Source organism: Schistocerca gregaria, chromosome 2, assembly GCF_023897955.1.
Source record: "Schistocerca gregaria isolate iqSchGreg1 chromosome 2, iqSchGreg1.2, whole genome shotgun sequence".
In the NCBI taxonomy this organism is placed as follows: Eukaryota; Metazoa; Arthropoda; class Insecta; order Orthoptera; family Acrididae; genus Schistocerca; species Schistocerca gregaria.
In genome coordinates this window covers 715,043,147-715,060,984 of record NC_064921.1, presented here as the reverse complement: position 1 = coordinate 715,060,984, position 17,838 = coordinate 715,043,147, and the positions used below count along the sequence as shown (strand labels likewise).

At 49.7% G+C, this 17,838-nt stretch overlaps 12 non-coding genes across 12 annotated transcripts; 4 read left to right on the top strand and 8 right to left on the bottom strand.

Moving 5' to 3' along the window:
• Positions 1 to 919: 919 nt before the first annotated feature.
• On the bottom strand, positions 920 to 991 carry Trnap-cgg (transfer RNA proline (anticodon CGG)). The gene has a single exon. It is a non-coding gene; the product is annotated as a tRNA-Pro (tRNA).
• A 221-nt stretch (positions 992 to 1,212) lies between these two features.
• On the top strand, positions 1,213 to 1,285 carry Trnav-uac (transfer RNA valine (anticodon UAC)). Its single transcript has one exon. It is a non-coding gene; the product is annotated as a tRNA-Val (tRNA).
• A 635-nt stretch (positions 1,286 to 1,920) lies between these two features.
• On the bottom strand, positions 1,921 to 1,992 carry Trnap-ugg (transfer RNA proline (anticodon UGG)). Its single transcript has one exon. It is a non-coding gene; the product is annotated as a tRNA-Pro (tRNA).
• Positions 1,993 to 3,789: 1,797 nt separating this feature from the next.
• Positions 3,790 to 3,861, bottom strand: Trnap-cgg (transfer RNA proline (anticodon CGG)). The gene has a single exon. It is a non-coding gene; the product is annotated as a tRNA-Pro (tRNA).
• Positions 3,862 to 4,082: 221 nt separating this feature from the next.
• On the top strand, positions 4,083 to 4,155 carry Trnav-uac (transfer RNA valine (anticodon UAC)). The gene has a single exon. It is a non-coding gene; the product is annotated as a tRNA-Val (tRNA).
• A 635-nt stretch (positions 4,156 to 4,790) lies between these two features.
• Positions 4,791 to 4,862, bottom strand: Trnap-ugg (transfer RNA proline (anticodon UGG)). The gene has a single exon. It is a non-coding gene; the product is annotated as a tRNA-Pro (tRNA).
• A 1,797-nt stretch (positions 4,863 to 6,659) lies between these two features.
• Trnap-cgg (transfer RNA proline (anticodon CGG)) lies at positions 6,660 to 6,731 on the bottom strand. The gene has a single exon. It is a non-coding gene; the product is annotated as a tRNA-Pro (tRNA).
• A 221-nt stretch (positions 6,732 to 6,952) lies between these two features.
• On the top strand, positions 6,953 to 7,025 carry Trnav-uac (transfer RNA valine (anticodon UAC)). The gene has a single exon. It is a non-coding gene; the product is annotated as a tRNA-Val (tRNA).
• Positions 7,026 to 7,660: 635 nt separating this feature from the next.
• Trnap-ugg (transfer RNA proline (anticodon UGG)) lies at positions 7,661 to 7,732 on the bottom strand. Its single transcript has one exon. It is a non-coding gene; the product is annotated as a tRNA-Pro (tRNA).
• An 8,926-nt stretch (positions 7,733 to 16,658) lies between these two features.
• Trnap-cgg (transfer RNA proline (anticodon CGG)) lies at positions 16,659 to 16,730 on the bottom strand. The gene has a single exon. It is a non-coding gene; the product is annotated as a tRNA-Pro (tRNA).
• Positions 16,731 to 16,951: 221 nt separating this feature from the next.
• Positions 16,952 to 17,024, top strand: Trnav-uac (transfer RNA valine (anticodon UAC)). Its single transcript has one exon. It is a non-coding gene; the product is annotated as a tRNA-Val (tRNA).
• A 635-nt stretch (positions 17,025 to 17,659) lies between these two features.
• Trnap-ugg (transfer RNA proline (anticodon UGG)) lies at positions 17,660 to 17,731 on the bottom strand. The gene has a single exon. It is a non-coding gene; the product is annotated as a tRNA-Pro (tRNA).
• Between the last annotated feature and the right edge of the window lie 107 nt (positions 17,732 to 17,838).

Sequence of the window (17,838 nt, the reverse complement as noted above, 5' to 3'; positions counted from 1 at the left end):
AAGCAAACGTTGGAGAAGACGAACTCTGAAGCCGTCGGTGCTTTAACAATCATTCCGTGCAGCAACGATAATCTGGGAAGAGCGAAGGGTGGGTTCCGCTCGACCACACAACAAAATTTTATATAATGTTCTACTTGTTCTAAATTTGCGTTTCCAGATCATCAGTAAAATACTGTGTGATTTACACCTGGCTTGCTTCTTCCAAAAGCGTTATTAAGAAATACATCGACTGCAACGTCATTAGGGGTCGCGGGTCCGGGCGCCGGCGCGCCAGCGGCGGCCTGTCGGGGCTGCTGGTGCCTCCATGTAGAGCTACCGCTGGGCCCGGGCTCCTTGCCGCTAACGAAGTGATTGCTTTTGGTGACATCATATGCAATAGCGACTGCGCGAATTGACGGTAGCTCGTACGGAAAGCAAGAGTAGCTGATGCTACCGAGGACTCGGCCGCGAGCTTGTCCGACGACTTCTTGGGCTCTTATTCGTGGTGGCATTCAGACAGGCAAGGGTGCTGTCGATTGTTGCGTACGAATGCGAAATACCTGCATTGTGCGTTTCCGCAAAGTGATTTTTACGCCAAAGTTGTGATCGTCCTGCAAGTTGTGTCACATGTGGATCTCAGAGCTTAGCAGTTTCCGTGGTGTAGCGGTTATCACGTCTGCCTAACAGGCAGAAGGTCTCCGTTTCGATTCCGGGCGTAATCACTTTTTCGTCGCACTCAACAAGACACTTGCTACAATCTCTACTGTGAACATTTAAATCAATTTCAAACGTCCAACCACCAGGCTGCAGATGGCTCAAATGATACGTGAAACTCTTTCAGAACCGGCTACTTGGTTTTTGTGCTTACCTGGAGGGCAGGAAATGCGCGGAACAGCCGCCGGCATGCCGGTAGTCGCCACACGTTTGCACAAAACGCAAAGGGCTCGTCCGGGATTTGAACCCGGGACCTCCTGCACCCGAAGCAGGAATCATACCCCTAGACCAACGAGCCCTCTCGATGCACATGAGTATCTCCTCCGTTCTTGGTATCACCGTGCAGAGCTGCTGCTCACCCAGCGTTCTCCCTGGCTGTTGCGGTTTGATTGTTTTTATCGTTGTCTTTTACTATAGCAACTTCTAGAATCGGACGGAGCTCGTAGCCGATGCCCTTGCTTACGCAGGAAAAATCTGTTGGAGCTACGGTTTTCCAGGTAGTACAACGGCAAAACCGTCGTTTCCGTGGTGTAGCGGTTATCACGTCTGCTTTACACGCAGAAGGTCCCCGGTTCGATCCCGGGCGGAAGCACGACTTTTTTTAAACCCGTTTTCGGATTCCATTTCCGAGATAACGTCACGTCTGCGTGTGCGGGATAATAAATGTCGTGTGCTACACCGATATCGCCTCATTTTACTGTCAAATGCTCTTGCTCCCATAGTGCACCGGTATTCAGTAACTCAGAACGCTCGTAGCTCCATTCTGGCCTGCAAAATTTAGTATCCATTTCTTCAAGACTACTTCAAGTTCGCTTCATACTGGCTTTCCTGATCTCTTTGCACTCGCCTTGTCACAACTCTGTTGAAGTGTGAACGTAACTAATAGTGAGAAACTCTTAACTACGCTCAGTCTTGTATCCCACTCTTTGGTTGACGTTGTCGCTAATCAGATGAAGGTAGACTGCTCCACGATTGAGCTTCGTCTCCACTCACGGTGCACACGTTCTGCAAAGACAACCTTTGTTTTCCGTTGCATGCAAGATTACTGTCGGCTCTTCTACAGAAATCGACCTATGTAATTTACTGGTATCAGATTCTTGCCATATCAAACGGTCCCTTCATGACCGTAGGGCCACACACAGCGTGCTGCGGCACGCATCTGTTCTTCATTGCAGAGCTACAAACGTGGGTGAGCTCCACCTACTCTTCAGCACGGTCAAAACGGTAGGGCTCGTCCGGGATTTGAACCCGGGACCTCCTGCACCCAAAGCAGGAATCATACCCCCAGACCAACGAGCCACTTGCCGGTGGCAGTGAAGGTAATCCCAAGCAGTCCAGCTCCGAGGAACACAAACTTTCATGTAAATCAGAAAGAAAAGCGCTTTCTGAAGGCAGCGCCCACCACTGATGGAAAGAATATTAAAGGCAATGAATGTAGAGTGAATAATTTCATCGCGCTCTGCAGATGAACAGACGGTGGTGTTTCACTTTCGTCATGTGCTTTCTTAGCATCAAGGGAAGGCAAATGCACTAAACAAAAGAACACCGGGAATCCGAAACACCAACTCATAACGAAAAGATAGCGGAATATACTGCAAGCAAAACTTCCAAACACGACTCCTGAAGGCGTCGGTGCCTTAAGAATTATTCCGTGCAGCAATGATCATCTACGAAGAGCCAACTGTATGTGACGCTCCACCACGCAACTTTTTTTGATATCGTTTTACCAAAATTTCCATTACCTGTTCGTTACAAGAATACCGTGTGGCTTTCAACTGGTCTGCTTCGTCCAGCAGCGATAGTAGTAACTAAACCGACCACAGTATCATTAAAAGTAGGTCAGACACAAAAGTCGGAGTTGCTCTGTAGCTCATGTTATTCTGCTTTCAAATGCAATTGTATGGCTGGGAGTAGGGGCGTACTGCTGTAATGCAGGCGTCCGGGAGGCCGTTTCTGTGGGAGACATCTGGGAACAACTACAGACACGGCCGTTTCATTAGCTCAGGAACGACCGCGATGCTCTTATCGAGCTCTGCAGATTGACCCGACTGCAGTGCGGAATTTTCTGCTAGTGGTGGCTCGGGGTTAAGAGAAGTCGGGAGGTGTGAGCAAAACTACATCGGGAAACCGAAACAGACGACTCATAAGGAAAAGATTGCGGAATGTACTGCAAAAGCAAACGTTGGAGAAGACGAACTCTGAAGCCGTCGGTGCTTTAACAATCATTCCGTGCAGCAACGATAATCTGGGAAGAGCGAAGGGTGGGTTCCGCTCGACCACACAACAAATTTTATATAATGTTCTACTTGTTCTAAATTTGCGTTTCCAGATCATCAGTAAAATACTGTGTGATTTACACCTGGCTTGCTTCTTCCAAAAGCGATATTAAGAAATACATCGACTGCAACGTCATTAGGGGTCGCGGGTCCGGGCGCCGGCGCGCCAGCGGCGGCCTGTCGGGGCTGCTGGTGCCTCCATGTAGAGCTACCGCTACCGCTGGGCCCGGGCTCCTTGCCGCTAACGAAGTGATTGCTTTTGGTGACATCATATGCAATAGCGACTGCGCGAATTGACGGTAGCTCGTACGGAAAGCAAGAGTAGCTGATGCTACCGAGGACTCGGCCGCGAGCTTGTCCGACGACTTCTTGGGCTCTTATTCGTGGTGGCATTCAGACAGGCAAGGGTGCTGTCGATTGTTGCGTACGAATGCGAAATACCTGCATTGTGCGTTTCCGCAAAGTGATTTTTACGCCAAAGTTGTGATCGTCCTGCAAGTTGTGTCACATGTGGATCTCAGAGCTTAGCAGTTTCCGTGGTGTAGCGGTTATCACGTCTGCCTAACAGGCAGAAGGTCTCCGTTTCGATTCCGGGCGTAATCACTTTTTCGTCGCACTCAACAAGACACTTGCTACAATCTCTACTGTGAACATTTAAATCAATTTCAAACGTCCAACCACCAGGCTGCAGATGGCTCAAATGATACGTGAAACTCTTTCAGAACCGGCTACTTGGTTTTTGTGCTTACCTGGAGGGCAGGAAATGCGCGGAACAGCCGCCGGCATGCCGGTAGTCGCCACACGTTTGCACAAAACGCAAGGGCTCGTCCGGGATTTGAACCCGGGACCTCCTGCACCCGAAGCAGGAATCATACCCCTAGACCAACGAGCCTTCTCGATGCACATGACTATCGCCTCCGTTCTTGGTATCACCGTGCAGAGCTGCTGCTCACCCAGCGTTCTCCCTGGCTGTTGCGGTTTGATTGTTTTTATCGTTGTCTTTTACTATAGCAACTTCTAGAATCGGACGGAGCTCGTAGCCGATGCCCTTGCTTACGCAGGAAAAATCTGTTGGAGCTACGGTTTTCCAGGTAGTACAACGGCAAAACCGTCGTTTCCGTGGTGTAGCGGTTATCACGTCTGCTTTACACGCAGAAGGTCCCCGGTTCGATCCCGGGCGGAAGCACGACTTTTTTTAAACCCGTTTTCGGATTCCATTTCCGAGATAACGTCACGTCTGCGTGTGCGGGATAATAAATGTCGTGTGCTACACCGATATCGCCTCATTTTACTGTCAAATGCTCTTGCTCCCATAGTGCACCGGTATTCAGTAACTCAGAACGCTCGTAGCTCCATTCTGGCCTGCAAAATTTAGTATCCATTTCTTCAAGACTACTTCAAGTTCGCTTCATACTGGCTTTCCTGATCTCTTTGCACTCGCCTTGTCACAACTCTGTTGAAGTGTGAACGTAACTAATAGTGAGAAACTCTTAACTACGCTCAGTCTTGTATCCCACTCTTTGGTTGACGTTGTCGCTAATCAGATGAAGGTAGACTGCTCCACGATTGAGCTTCGTCTCCACTCACGGTGCACACGTTCTGCAAAGACAACCTTTGTTTTCCGTTGCATGCAAGATTACTGTCGGCTCTTCTACAGAAATCGACCTATGTAATTTACTGGTATCAGATTCTTGCCATATCAAACGGTCCCTTCATGACCGTAGGGCCACACACAGCGTGCTGCGGCACGCATCTGTTCTTCATTGCAGAGCTACAAACGTGGGTGAGCTCCACCTACTCTTCAGCACGGTCAAAACGGTAGGGCTCGTCCGGGATTTGAACCCGGGACCTCCTGCACCCAAAGCAGGAATCATACCCCCAGACCAACGAGCCACTTGCCGGTGGCAGTGAAGGTAATCCCAAGCAGTCCAGCTCCGAGGAACACAAACTTTCATGTAAATCAGAAAGAAAAGCGCTTTCTGAAGGCAGCGCCCACCACTGATGGAAAGAATATTAAAGGCAATGAATGTAGAGTGAATAATTTCATCGCGCTCTGCAGATGAACAGACGGTGGTGTTTCACTTTCGTCATGTGCTTTCTTAGCATCAAGGGAAGGCAAATGCACTAAACAAAAGAACACCGGGAATCCGAAACACCAACTCATAACGAAAAGATAGCGGAATATACTGCAAGCAAAACTTCCAAACACGACTCCTGAAGGCGTCGGTGCCTTAAGAATTATTCCGTGCAGCAATGATCATCTACGAAGAGCCAACTGTATGTGACGCTCCACCACGCAACTTTTTTTGATATCGTTTTACCTAAATTTCCATTACCTGTTCGTTACAAGAATACCGTGTGGCTTTCAACTGGTCTGCTTCGTCCAGCAGCGATAGTAGTAACTAAACCGACCACAGTATCATTAAAAGTAGGTCAGACACAAAAGTCGGAGTTGCTCTGTAGCTCATGTTATTCTGCTTTCAAATGCAATTGTATGGCTGGGAGTAGGGGCGTACTGCTGTAATGCAGGCGTCCGGGAGGCCGTTTCTGTGGGAGACATCTGGGAACAACTACAGACACGGCCGTTTCATTAGCTCAGGAACGACCGCGATGCTCTTATCGAGCTCTGCAGATTGACCCGACTGCAGTGCGGAATTTTCTGCTAGTGGTGGCTCGGGGTTAAGAGAAGTCGGGAGGTGTGAGCAAAACTACATCGGGAAACCGAAACAGACGACTCATAAGGAAAAGATTGCGGAATGTACTGCAAAAGCAAACGTTGGAGAAGACGAACTCTGAAGCCGTCGGTGCTTTAACAATCATTCCGTGCAGCAACGATAATCTGGGAAGAGCGAAGGGTGGGTTCCGCTCGACCACACAACAAATTTTATATAATGTTCTACTTGTTCTAAATTTGCGTTTCCAGATCATCAGTAAAATACTGTGTGATTTACACCTGGCTTGCTTCTTCCAAAAGCGATATTAAGAAATACATCGACTGCAACGTCATTAGGGGTCGCGGGTCCGGGCGCCGGCGCGCCAGCGGCGGCCTGTCGGGGCTGCTGGTGCCTCCATGTAGAGCTACCGCTACCGCTGGGCCCGGGCTCCTTGCCGCTAACGAAGTGATTGCTTTTGGTGACATCATATGCAATAGCGACTGCGCGAATTGACGGTAGCTCGTACGGAAAGCAAGAGTAGCTGATGCTACCGAGGACTCGGCCGCGAGCTTGTCCGACGACTTCTTGGGCTCTTATTCGTGGTGGCATTCAGACAGGCAAGGGTGCTGTCGATTGTTGCGTACGAATGCGAAATACCTGCATTGTGCGTTTCCGCAAAGTGATTTTTACGCCAAAGTTGTGATCGTCCTGCAAGTTGTGTCACATGTGGATCTCAGAGCTTAGCAGTTTCCGTGGTGTAGCGGTTATCACGTCTGCCTAACAGGCAGAAGGTCTCCGTTTCGATTCCGGGCGTAATCACTTTTTCGTCGCACTCAACAAGACACTTGCTACAATCTCTACTGTGAACATTTAAATCAATTTCAAACGTCCAACCACCAGGCTGCAGATGGCTCAAATGATACGTGAAACTCTTTCAGAACCGGCTACTTGGTTTTTGTGCTTACCTGGAGGGCAGGAAATGCGCGGAACAGCCGCCGGCATGCCGGTAGTCGCCACACGTTTGCACAAAACGCAAGGGCTCGTCCGGGATTTGAACCCGGGACCTCCTGCACCCGAAGCAGGAATCATACCCCTAGACCAACGAGCCTTCTCGATGCACATGACTATCGCCTCCGTTCTTGGTATCACCGTGCAGAGCTGCTGCTCACCCAGCGTTCTCCCTGGCTGTTGCGGTTTGATTGTTTTTATCGTTGTCTTTTACTATAGCAACTTCTAGAATCGGACGGAGCTCGTAGCCGATGCCCTTGCTTACGCAGGAAAAATCTGTTGGAGCTACGGTTTTCCAGGTAGTACAACGGCAAAACCGTCGTTTCCGTGGTGTAGCGGTTATCACGTCTGCTTTACACGCAGAAGGTCCCCGGTTCGATCCCGGGCGGAAGCACGACTTTTTTTAAACCCGTTTTCGGATTCCATTTCCGAGATAACGTCACGTCTGCGTGTGCGGGATAATAAATGTCGTGTGCTACACCGATATCGCCTCATTTTACTGTCAAATGCTCTTGCTCCCATAGTGCACCGGTATTCAGTAACTCAGAACGCTCGTAGCTCCATTCTGGCCTGCAAAATTTAGTATCCATTTCTTCAAGACTACTTCAAGTTCGCTTCATACTGGCTTTCCTGATCTCTTTGCACTCGCCTTGTCACAACTCTGTTGAAGTGTGAACGTAACTAATAGTGAGAAACTCTTAACTACGCTCAGTCTTGTATCCCACTCTTTGGTTGACGTTGTCGCTAATCAGATGAAGGTAGACTGCTCCACGATTGAGCTTCGTCTCCACTCACGGTGCACACGTTCTGCAAAGACAACCTTTGTTTTCCGTTGCATGCAAGATTACTGTCGGCTCTTCTACAGAAATCGACCTATGTAATTTACTGGTATCAGATTCTTGCCATATCAAACGGTCCCTTCATGACCGTAGGGCCACACACAGCGTGCTGCGGCACGCATCTGTTCTTCATTGCAGAGCTACAAACGTGGGTGAGCTCCACCTACTCTTCAGCACGGTCAAAACGGTAGGGCTCGTCCGGGATTTGAACCCGGGACCTCCTGCACCCAAAGCAGGAATCATACCCCCAGACCAACGAGCCACTTGCCGGTGGCAGTGAAGGTAATCCCAAGCAGTCCAGCTCCGAGGAACACAAACTTTCATGTAAATCAGAAAGAAAAGCGCTTTCTGAAGGCAGCGCCCACCACTGATGGAAAGAATATTAAAGGCAATGAATGTAGAGTGAATAATTTCATCGCGCTCTGCAGATGAACAGACGGTGGTGTTTCACTTTCGTCATGTGCTTTCTTAGCATCAAGGGAAGGCAAATGCACTAAACAAAAGAACACCGGGAATCCGAAACACCAACTCATAACGAAAAGATAGCGGAATATACTGCAAGCAAAACTTCCAAACACGACTCCTGAAGGCGTCGGTGCCTTAAGAATTATTCCGTGCAGCAATGATCATCTACGAAGAGCCAACTGTATGTGTCGCTCCACCACGCAACTTTTTTTGATATCGTTTTACCAAAATTTCCATTACCTGTTCGTTACAAGAATACCGTGTGGCTTTCAACTGGTCTGCTTCGTCCAGCAGCGATAGTAGTAACTAAACCGACCACAGTATCATTAAAAGTAGGTCAGACACAAAAGTCGGAGTTGCTCTGTAGCTCATGTTATTCTGCTTTCAAATGCAATTGTATGGCTGGGAGTAGGGGCGTACTCCTGTAATGCAGGCGTCCGGGAGGCCGTTTCTGTGGGAGACATCTGGGAACAACTACAGACACGGCCGTTTCATTAGCTCAGGAACGACCGCGATGCTCTTATCGAGCTCTGCAGATTGACCGGACTGCAGTGCGGAATTTTCTGCTAGTGGTGGCTCGGGGTTAAGAGAAGTCGGGAGGTGTGAGCAAAACTACATCGGGAAACCGAAACAGACGACTCATAAGGAAAAGATTGCGGAATGTACTGCAAAAGCAAACGTTGGAGAAGACGAACTCTGAAGCCGTCGGTGCTTTAACAATCATTCCGTGCAGCAACGATAATCTGGGAAGAGCGAAGGGTGGGTTCCGCTCGACCACACAACAAATTTTATATAATGTTCTACTTGTTCTAAATTTGCGTTTCCAGATCATCAGTAAAATACTGTGTGATTTACACCTGGCTTGCTTCTTCCAAAAGTGATATTAAGAAATACATCGACTGCAACGTCATTAGGGGTCGCGGGTCCGGGCGCCGGCGCGCCAGCGGCGGCCTGTCGGGGCTGCTGGTGCCTCCATGTAGAGCTACCGCTGCCGCTGGCCCCGGGCTCCTTGCCGCTAACGAAGTGATTGCTTTTGGTGACATCATATGCAATAGCGACTGCGCGAATTGACGGTAGCTCGTACGGAAAGCAAGAGTAGCTGATGCTACCGAGGACTCGGCCGCGAGCTTGTCCGACGACTTCTTGGGCTCTTATTCGTGGTGGCATTCAGACAGGCAAGGGTGCTGTCGATTGTTGCGTACGAATGCGAAATACCTGCATTCGCTGGGAAAGCGGTCTGCGTGGCGTCACCTGGGGGAGGTGTGTTGCCTTCCGAAACTGGGTTAAAACCGCCAGGAGACCCTCTGATTCCTGGAAATCCTCAGACACGTCTGAAGTGCTCTTGGCTCAGAGGAACCTGAGTGGGGCGGGGACCGCAATGTCCTATCCCGTGGCCTTGACGTGGCCCTGGTGCTCAGTAGCTCCGTCGAAAGGAGTGAAGCTAACACGGGAAGGGCCGTCCATGCATGACGTTAAAAGGCTAGCCCTTAACTGGGTGCAATCCTCACGGTCTGCACTGGCCCACCGTGAACTAGCAAAAGCGGTGGGTGAGACGTGGTCGGTCATGATCCCCCGGTACGTGTGGAGACCCCCATGGGGAACGTAACTCGGGCTTGAGTGCCGCACCGTCTCGATGATGTCGAACTCCACAATATAAGACCCAGTCATGTCTATCTCTGGGCTGTGGATTCGTGAGGGTTGTCGTGTGTCAAGGAAGGACGTTAAACTCCCGTCATGGTAGGACGTAAAACGCCCCCAACCCAGGCGAAAGCAAAGGGTGCATGGCGCAGGGGTAGCTGCGTTACGGGAGACACTCCACCTGTCTCCCTTGAGTTGAGCCCGGTGGTCGGGCGAGGGTATGAGGGTGAGCCTCACGGCTTTCCTGGGGCCCTGCAGTCCGGCTGCCGACGTTCCTCACGTCCTGGACGACGTTAAATGTCTCCCAACCCAAGGCGAAAGCAAAGGGTGCATGGCGCAGGGGAAGCTGCGCAAGAGGGACACAACATCTGTCCCTGGGGAGGGGAGGGTCGAGTGGGGCTGCTCGGGGGTGGGTGATGGCGCCTTGGCGACTCCCCACCACTGGGTAGCTTCTGCTCCCCTCCCCTCCCCTATTTTTACGCAGGGCACAGACCATCAGGTGCCCCGCATGCTGGCGACCTCTTTTGTCGGCGTGGGACCTCGGCGCGATTCGGCAAGGGTGCTTCGCCGCGCCTCTGGGTAACCGAGGCGTGGTCCGCCAAACCCAGATGGTGGTGACATCGTCTGGGCCAGGTTAGCTGGGTCCAGACCGCCGAAAGACTGGGTGACCGGCCCGCCACCTGAGTAGGAGCGGGTCCTTGGCCGAAAGGTGGAAGCTCGGGCGAGTAGGCGGCGAAGGGCGAGAAGTGCATCCGCTTCTCCGGAGTGCGGGGTGCACTTGCCGGTGATCGCTGGGTGAAATCGTCGATGAGGAGGCCGCTGAAGAGGACCAGTGCGTTGGAAACGGTGCGCTGAACCTGACAGCTCAGGAATGCTCTTGACCTAGGGGCGAGGTTGGTGAGCGAGCTGCAGTCTTAGTCCCCCCCCATGCCAGAGGAACCGGTCCGGGGAAAGAGACGGGTTCCCAACCCCTTTTTTTCGCTTGTCAAATAATGATGGCTACAAACGAGACAAGCGATTTGAGTGCGCCTGCGAGGCTTTCGACGCTAGCTGATCCCTCGCCACAGGAAGGCCTGGGTCAGGCAATGGTAGAATGCAGCATGGAAAGGCATCTCAGATTAAGCCAGTTCCTGGACCATAACGTAAAGAACGGTAAAATTAGTCAAACCGCGGTACAGGCATTGAAAAACGAGTTGGCGGCATGGGCAATAGCCAACGCCAAACTCGAAGGACGACTAGAGGAGCTCGAAAGAGAGAATGAAAGGCTCCGGAAACAGCCTGCTAGGACATGGGCCGGGGTCGCGGCGCAAGCTGCACCCAAGGCTCCCACAACTAGAGAAACTATTGTCAAAGTGTCCAAGCGGCCGGAAACAGCGGTCTTTTTGAGACCAATGCCTGGCCAGAACATAAAGAAGGTCCAAGAAGTCTTCGCGACTTCAGTCAACCCAGTTAAGGACAAAATTAAAATTAACAGGATTAAGGCTACAAAGAATGTAGTGATTGTCGACGTTGCCACTGAGGAGGACAAGAACAAGCTTTTGGCGAATCAACAGCTATGTAAGGCAGTCAGATGTGAACCCCCCCGTAAGAAGAACCCCTTGGTCATTCTCTATGATGTGCCAAAGTCCATAACGGACGAGGACCTGTGTAAGACGATCTATGAGCAAAACTTTGACTCAGAAAGCAACATGGAAACTTTCCTAAAAGACTTTAAACTTAGGTTTAAAACTGGGCCTAAGGATAAAGATACAGTCCACCACGTAGCAGAAGTCACAGGATCCCTATGGAGGAAATTGACAGCTATGGGCAGGGTATACATAGGTTTTCACTCTGTCAATGTCAAGGACTACCTTGTTGTCCCCCGGTGTCAGAACTGTGGGGATATTGATCACATACACAAATACTGTAGTAGGAAACCTGCTTGCTCCAGATGCGGAGAGGAGGAACATATGAGGAAGGAATGTAAGAAGTCCGTGGTGTGCATTCCCTGCACACGGAGAGGAAAGAAAACCTGTGGTATGGCAGGAAGAAACTGCCCGACCTACAAACTGCTAGAGCAGAGACTCATATCCCGAATTGACTATGGCTGATGCTGGCAACATAAGAAGGACGAACATCAAAAGGAAGTCTCCCAGCAAAAGAAAAAGGGACGCTGGAAGGGCAGAAAGGTTTAATAAATTTTTGAAGTCTCTAAAACAAATGCAGGAACGAAAAGCAACGATGATTGACTTCAGTACACAAACTGACTCTGATCCGAGATTCGAAGAGATAAGAGAAATAATGCACGAAACAAAAGAAATTGAGGTAATTGTAGACGACTTCTGGGCTGCTAGTGAGTCACCACCCTCAACATCTCCAGCTCCTCACTCAAAATTAAACCCTGAAGCTGAAACTTTCGTCTCAAAGCTTGAATTAAAAGGGACACAGGAAGTAAAAATGGTTGATTTTTGTATTCAAACAGAACCCGAAGAAGAAAATGAGGAGCATGACGGAAAAGCAGTTAACCCAGGCTCACAGCCTCAATCTCTACCCAGAAGGAACAGCTCTGCTCCTGTCCCAGGGAGTCTTCCAACTTTTGCCCTGCAAGACAGCACAGTCACAAGCACCACTACGAGCACAAGTATGGCACAGCTGCAAGACGATAAACCGGCTGTAGGAGCGGACCCAAGACGGATCTATCCCAACTTGGAGTTCGCGATGCAGCTATCGCGTCTGGAGCAACCAGCGATCCTCACTACAGCTTTGAGGCACGTCGTACGCGTAGGTCATGAACATGGCAGAATGGTCACCTTCACGGCGATGGAGGCTGTAGATAGAATACAGCTGAAGTCAGTGAATCTTCCCACTGATTTCGGAGCCCTGCGTGACCTGGTGAAGAAAGTATTTGAGAGAAGAGGTGAAGAATTCAAGCTGGACGAAATTTATGCACAGGCTGTCCTAGCTAATGGTAGAGTAGCATTCGACTTTAACAAATCATGGCCTGAATGTTACTTTCACACTTATTTTCCTTAATGACAACCCTAAATTCAATCAAGGTAGGGCAGCTAAACACTCATAATAGTCGGTTGGTCATGCAGGAACTCCGAAAAGTAGTGGAGGAGAGGAGACTAGATGTACTCTGTCTACAGGAGCCATACTACTGGGCCGGGCAAATATCATTCATGTCGAAAACATGGCAAACCATCTTTACAGGAGAGGAGCCAAGGGCGTTAATAGTAATAACAAATAAGGCCCTCAGAGCCACAAAAATAGCGCAACTCTCTGATTGCCACTGTAACGTCATCGAGTTGCAGTCACCCGCTGGGATATTATATATTGTCAATATGTACTTTCAGTACGGGGGAAATTTCGAACATTTCATAGAACATCTCTCCAGGGTAATGATGGCGTTACGTGGGCGTAAGGTAATAGTCACAGCAGACATGAACGCGAAATCCCCCCTATGGCACAGCGGCACTAGGGACGAAAATGGTGAAAGGGCAGAGGAAGCAATAATGGCGTCACAGCTGGTGGTAGTAAATAAAGCAGGAAACCCCCCCACCTATGCAGGAGGAGGGGGACAAGGCACCAACATCGATGTGACGTTAGCATCACCGAATGCTATAAACCTCATCCACAGCTGGAATGTGATAGAGCACGCTACCACAAGCGATCACAACCTGATTACTTTTTGCATAGGAGATGAAGAGTGCCGCTGGGACCTGGGGTGGGAGATTCAATATAACTATCACAAGACAAATTGGGAATGCCTGGCTCAGGAGTGTGACGTTCCTCCGTTGCCTGAGGGTGGCCTGGATGTCGACAGGTACGCCGAAGAACTGGTAGGCTCCATCGTTAGGGCGGTAAAGGTCGCCGTGCCAACCAGGAGGAGGGCCGTGGCGGCCTCACCATCACCATGGACTGCCGAACTGGAAGGTATGCGTCGGTCTGTTAGACGGGCGAGGAGGTACTACCAGCGAAGTGCCGTCTGGCAAGAGAAGCAATACTGGCTGCAGCGCTACAGAGATGAGAAAGAAAATTTTCAAAGGGAATTAAAGGAAGTAAGAACAAGGAGTTGGGAGAAGTATGTGCTAAATCAGCTCGATACCGATCCCTGGGGAATACCCTACAAACTCGTAAGGGAAAAGGTTAAATCCCCCGCGGTTCTCTCGACCATCCGAGATGGAGACCGAGTGACAGAGTCGTGGAAGGAAACTGCTGAAGTTCTCCTGCGCACTCTGCTACCGGACGATGATGAACATGATGATGATGACTCTCAAAGGCAAATCCGCAGGGAGGATTCTCTAGAATATACCAATAATACTAGAGTGTACCCTTTCTCTGAAGCAGAAGTCGCAGCACATATCAAATCATTAAAGAAGGGGAAGGCGCCAGGACCGGACGGCATTGTAGCAGAGGTGGTACAGTTCCTCGCCCCACAGCTGGTGGCTCCTCTAACGCGGCTCTTCAATGAGTGTCTCACAGCTGGGAAATTTCCGAGAGTATGGAAGACTGCAAATGTAGTAATCATACAAAAAGGAAAGGACAAGGACCCTATGGATCCCAAATCCTATAGACCTATATGCCTGTTAGACACCATGGGGAAGCTGCTGGAGAGGCTGCTGGCGGACAGACTGACCGCACATAGGATGCTGCGTGGAATGAGTGACAGGCAGTTCGGCTTTAGGCCGGGGCGATCAGCGTCTGACGCAATCGCCCTGGCGGCTGAGGTCTGTGGCTCATCCACGCACAAGTATGTCGTAGGCATCATGGTGGACATCAGTGGCGCCTTTGACAACCTCTGGTGGCCCTCGCTCTTCTCACGTTTGCGTGAGATGGAGTGTCCAGGGCCCCTGTATGGCTGTCTGAGGAGCTATTGCATGGACAGGGAGGTCTGGCTATCATCGCCTAGCGAGAGAGTAAGCAAGACCTGTACGAAGGGGTGCCCCCAGGGATCGGTCCTGGGGCCACTCTTTTGGGACGTAAACATAGAGCCCCTGTTAGTCAGGTTACAACAATGTAGAGATGTGCTAGACGTGATAGCCTACGCTGACGACCTCCTCCTGCTGGTAGGTGGCCGTAGCCGAGAAGACTTAGAGCCAAAAGTGGAAAGGTCAATGCAAATTCTCCAGGAATGGTGCCGAGAGGCAAAAATGAGAATTGCACCACACAAATCAACATATCTTCTACTAAAAGGCAGTCTGATAAGAAATCCAACTGTCAGGATTGCGGGAGCCCCAGTTCTCCGGCGACGCGAAGCTAGGTATCTTGGAGTAATAATAGACGAAAAATGGAATTACGCGACGCACATAGAAATGATTGCACAGCGCGCGATAGAAATCCTTAATAACTTAATAAACATAGGACATAAAAGATTTCACTTACCCCCCCACCTAATAAAATTATATCATAATAGTATTCTGACTTCCTTAGTAGGGTATGCCAGCGGGGTCTGGGCACACAGGCTCACGAGGGTGGCGCCTGCCATGGCCGTGAGGAGGGTGCAGCGAAGTATGCTACTAAGATCTGCTGGGGCATACAGAACTACTCCTGGGGGGGCGTTGCTAGTTATTATGGGATTATGTCCCCTTGATATAAAAATTAGGGAGCAGGCAGCGTGGTATTGGGTAACAAACGGGAAAGTTGAAAAGACTAGGGAAATCATGGGTGTGCAAGTAGGGGACAAATACGCAATCAAGAGAAGGGGGGAGGAACTATGGCAGAGTCAGTGGGAAGGGGAAGGAACTGGGAGACGAGTTTTTGAGCTACTTCCAGATGTTGCAGAAAGATTAAAAATGGGATACTTTCAGCCAAGTAGGGGTCTGCTGCACTTCCTGACAGGACATGGGCCATATCCGGCATACCTTTGCCGATTTGGTAAACAGGCGACACCAGCGTGTGACTGTGGTGCTCCGGAAGGAACTCCCGAACACGTCATCTACAACTGCACGTTGTATGATGGAGTGGCAAGTGAACTTAGAGCGCAACTTCCTAGCCAAGATACATATACCTTGCTGCGGCGTGCCGACACTTTCAGAGTCCTCAACAGTCTGGCAAATGAGATCTCGATGAAAGTCATGAGGGACTTTATTAGGGCAAGGAACTAATCAAGTACCAAACCGAACTTGACCGAGTTGCACCTGCACTACCGCCAGGCGCGGATCTGGCCAGCCATTTCATGGCTGGAATCCGCCGCGTCTTCGGACAAGGATGGCAGGTGCACTACCCGGAATTGGAATCATCGCACAACTATTTTTTGAGTAGAAAGTAGTTTAAGTAAGAACTAGAAATACTAACATACTAACAGGTAGGGACTGCAGTGAAGTTAAAGTCGTAGCCAGCCCAGTGCCAGGGGCACGCCCACTGGGGTTAGCTCGGTGGGCAGGCTAAATAACAGTAGGTTTGTATGCATAACTTCTGGCACATACTGTAACACTGCAGATCACACTAGAATAGTCATGTAAGGTAGTCTAACAAGTAACTTATTAATCATGCCCGTAGTTAGTGCCACACAAGTAATACACTGCCAATTAGTAGTTTGTAATAAGGACCCACTAATTATTTGAGGTGGTGGGTTAATAGTATGGGAATAGTTTCTTGTATTTGACTTTTTTTTGTATCATACTTAGTTATATATTAAGATGTTGTATAATTAAATTAATGTTGTTGTATTATTATTAATAAAGTTTTTTTTTTTTTTTTTTTTAAAAAAAAAAAAAAAAAATACCTGCATTGTGCGTTTCCGCAAAGTGATTTTTACGCCAAAGTTGTGATCGTCCTGCAAGTTGTGTCACATGTGGATCTCAGAGCTTAGCAGTTTCCGTGGTGTAGCGGTTATCACGTCTGCCTAACAGGCAGAAGGTCTCCGTTTCGATTCCGGGCGTAATCACTTTTTCGTCGCACTCAACAAGACACTTGCTACAATCTCTACTGTGAACATTTAAATCAATTTCAAACGTCCAACCACCAGGCTGCAGATGGCTCAAATGATACGTGAAACTCTTTCAGAACCGGCTACTTGGTTTTTGTGCTTACCTGGAGGGCAGGAAATGCGCGGAACAGCCGCCGGCATGCCGGTAGTCGCCACACGTTTGCACAAAACGCAAGGGCTCGTCCGGGATTTGAACCCGGGACCTCCTGCACCCGAAGCAGGAATCATACCCCTAGACCAACGAGCCTTCTCGATGCACATGAGTAACGCCTCCGTTCTTGGTATCACCGTGCAGAGCTGCTGCTCACCCAGCGTTCTCCCTGGCTGTTGCGGTTTGATTGTTTTTATCGTTGTCTTTTACTATAGCAACTTCTAGAATCGGACGGAGCTCGTAGCCGATGCCCTTGCTTACGCAGGAAAAATCTGTTGGAGCTACGGTTTTCCAGGTAGTACAACGGCAAAACCGTCGTTTCCGTGGTGTAGCGGTTATCACGTCTGCTTTACACGCAGAAGGTCCCCGGTTCGATCCCGGGCGGAAGCACGACTTTTTTTAAACCCGTTTTCGGATTCCATTTCCGAGATAACGTCACGTCTGCGTGTGCGGGATAATAAATGTCGTGTGCTACACCGATATCGCCTCATTTTACTGTCAAATGCTCTTGCTCCCATAGTGCACCGGTATTCAGTAACTCAGAACGCTCGTAGCTCCATTCTGGCCTGCAAAATTTAGTATCCATTTCTTCAAGACTACTTCAAGTTCGCTTCATACTGGCTTTCCTGATCTCTTTGCACTCGCCTTGTCACAACTCTGTTGAAGTGTGAACGTAAATAATAGTGAGAAACTCTTAACTACGCTCAGTCTTGTATCCCACTCTTTGGTTGACGTTGTCGCTAATCAGATGAAGGTAGACTGCTCCACGATTGAGCTTCGTCTCCACTCACGGTGCACACGTTCTGCAAAGACAACCTTTGTTTTCCGTTGCATGCAAGATTACTGTCGGCTCTTCTACAGAAATCGACCTATGTAATTTACTGGTATCAGATTCTTGCCATATCAAACGGTCCCTTCATGACCGTAGGGCCACACACAGCGTGCTGCGGCACGCATCTGTTCTTCATTGCAGAGCTACAAACGTGGGTGAGCTCCACCTACTCTTCAGCACGGTCAAAACGGTAGGGCTCGTCCGGGATTTGAACCCGGGACCTCCTGCACCCAAAGCAGGAATCATACCCCCAGACCAACGAGCCACTTGCCGGTGGCAGTGAAGGTAATCCCAAGCAGTCCAGCTCCGAGGAACACAAACTTTCATGTAAATCAGAAAGAAAAGCGCTTTCTGAAGGCAGCGCCCACCACT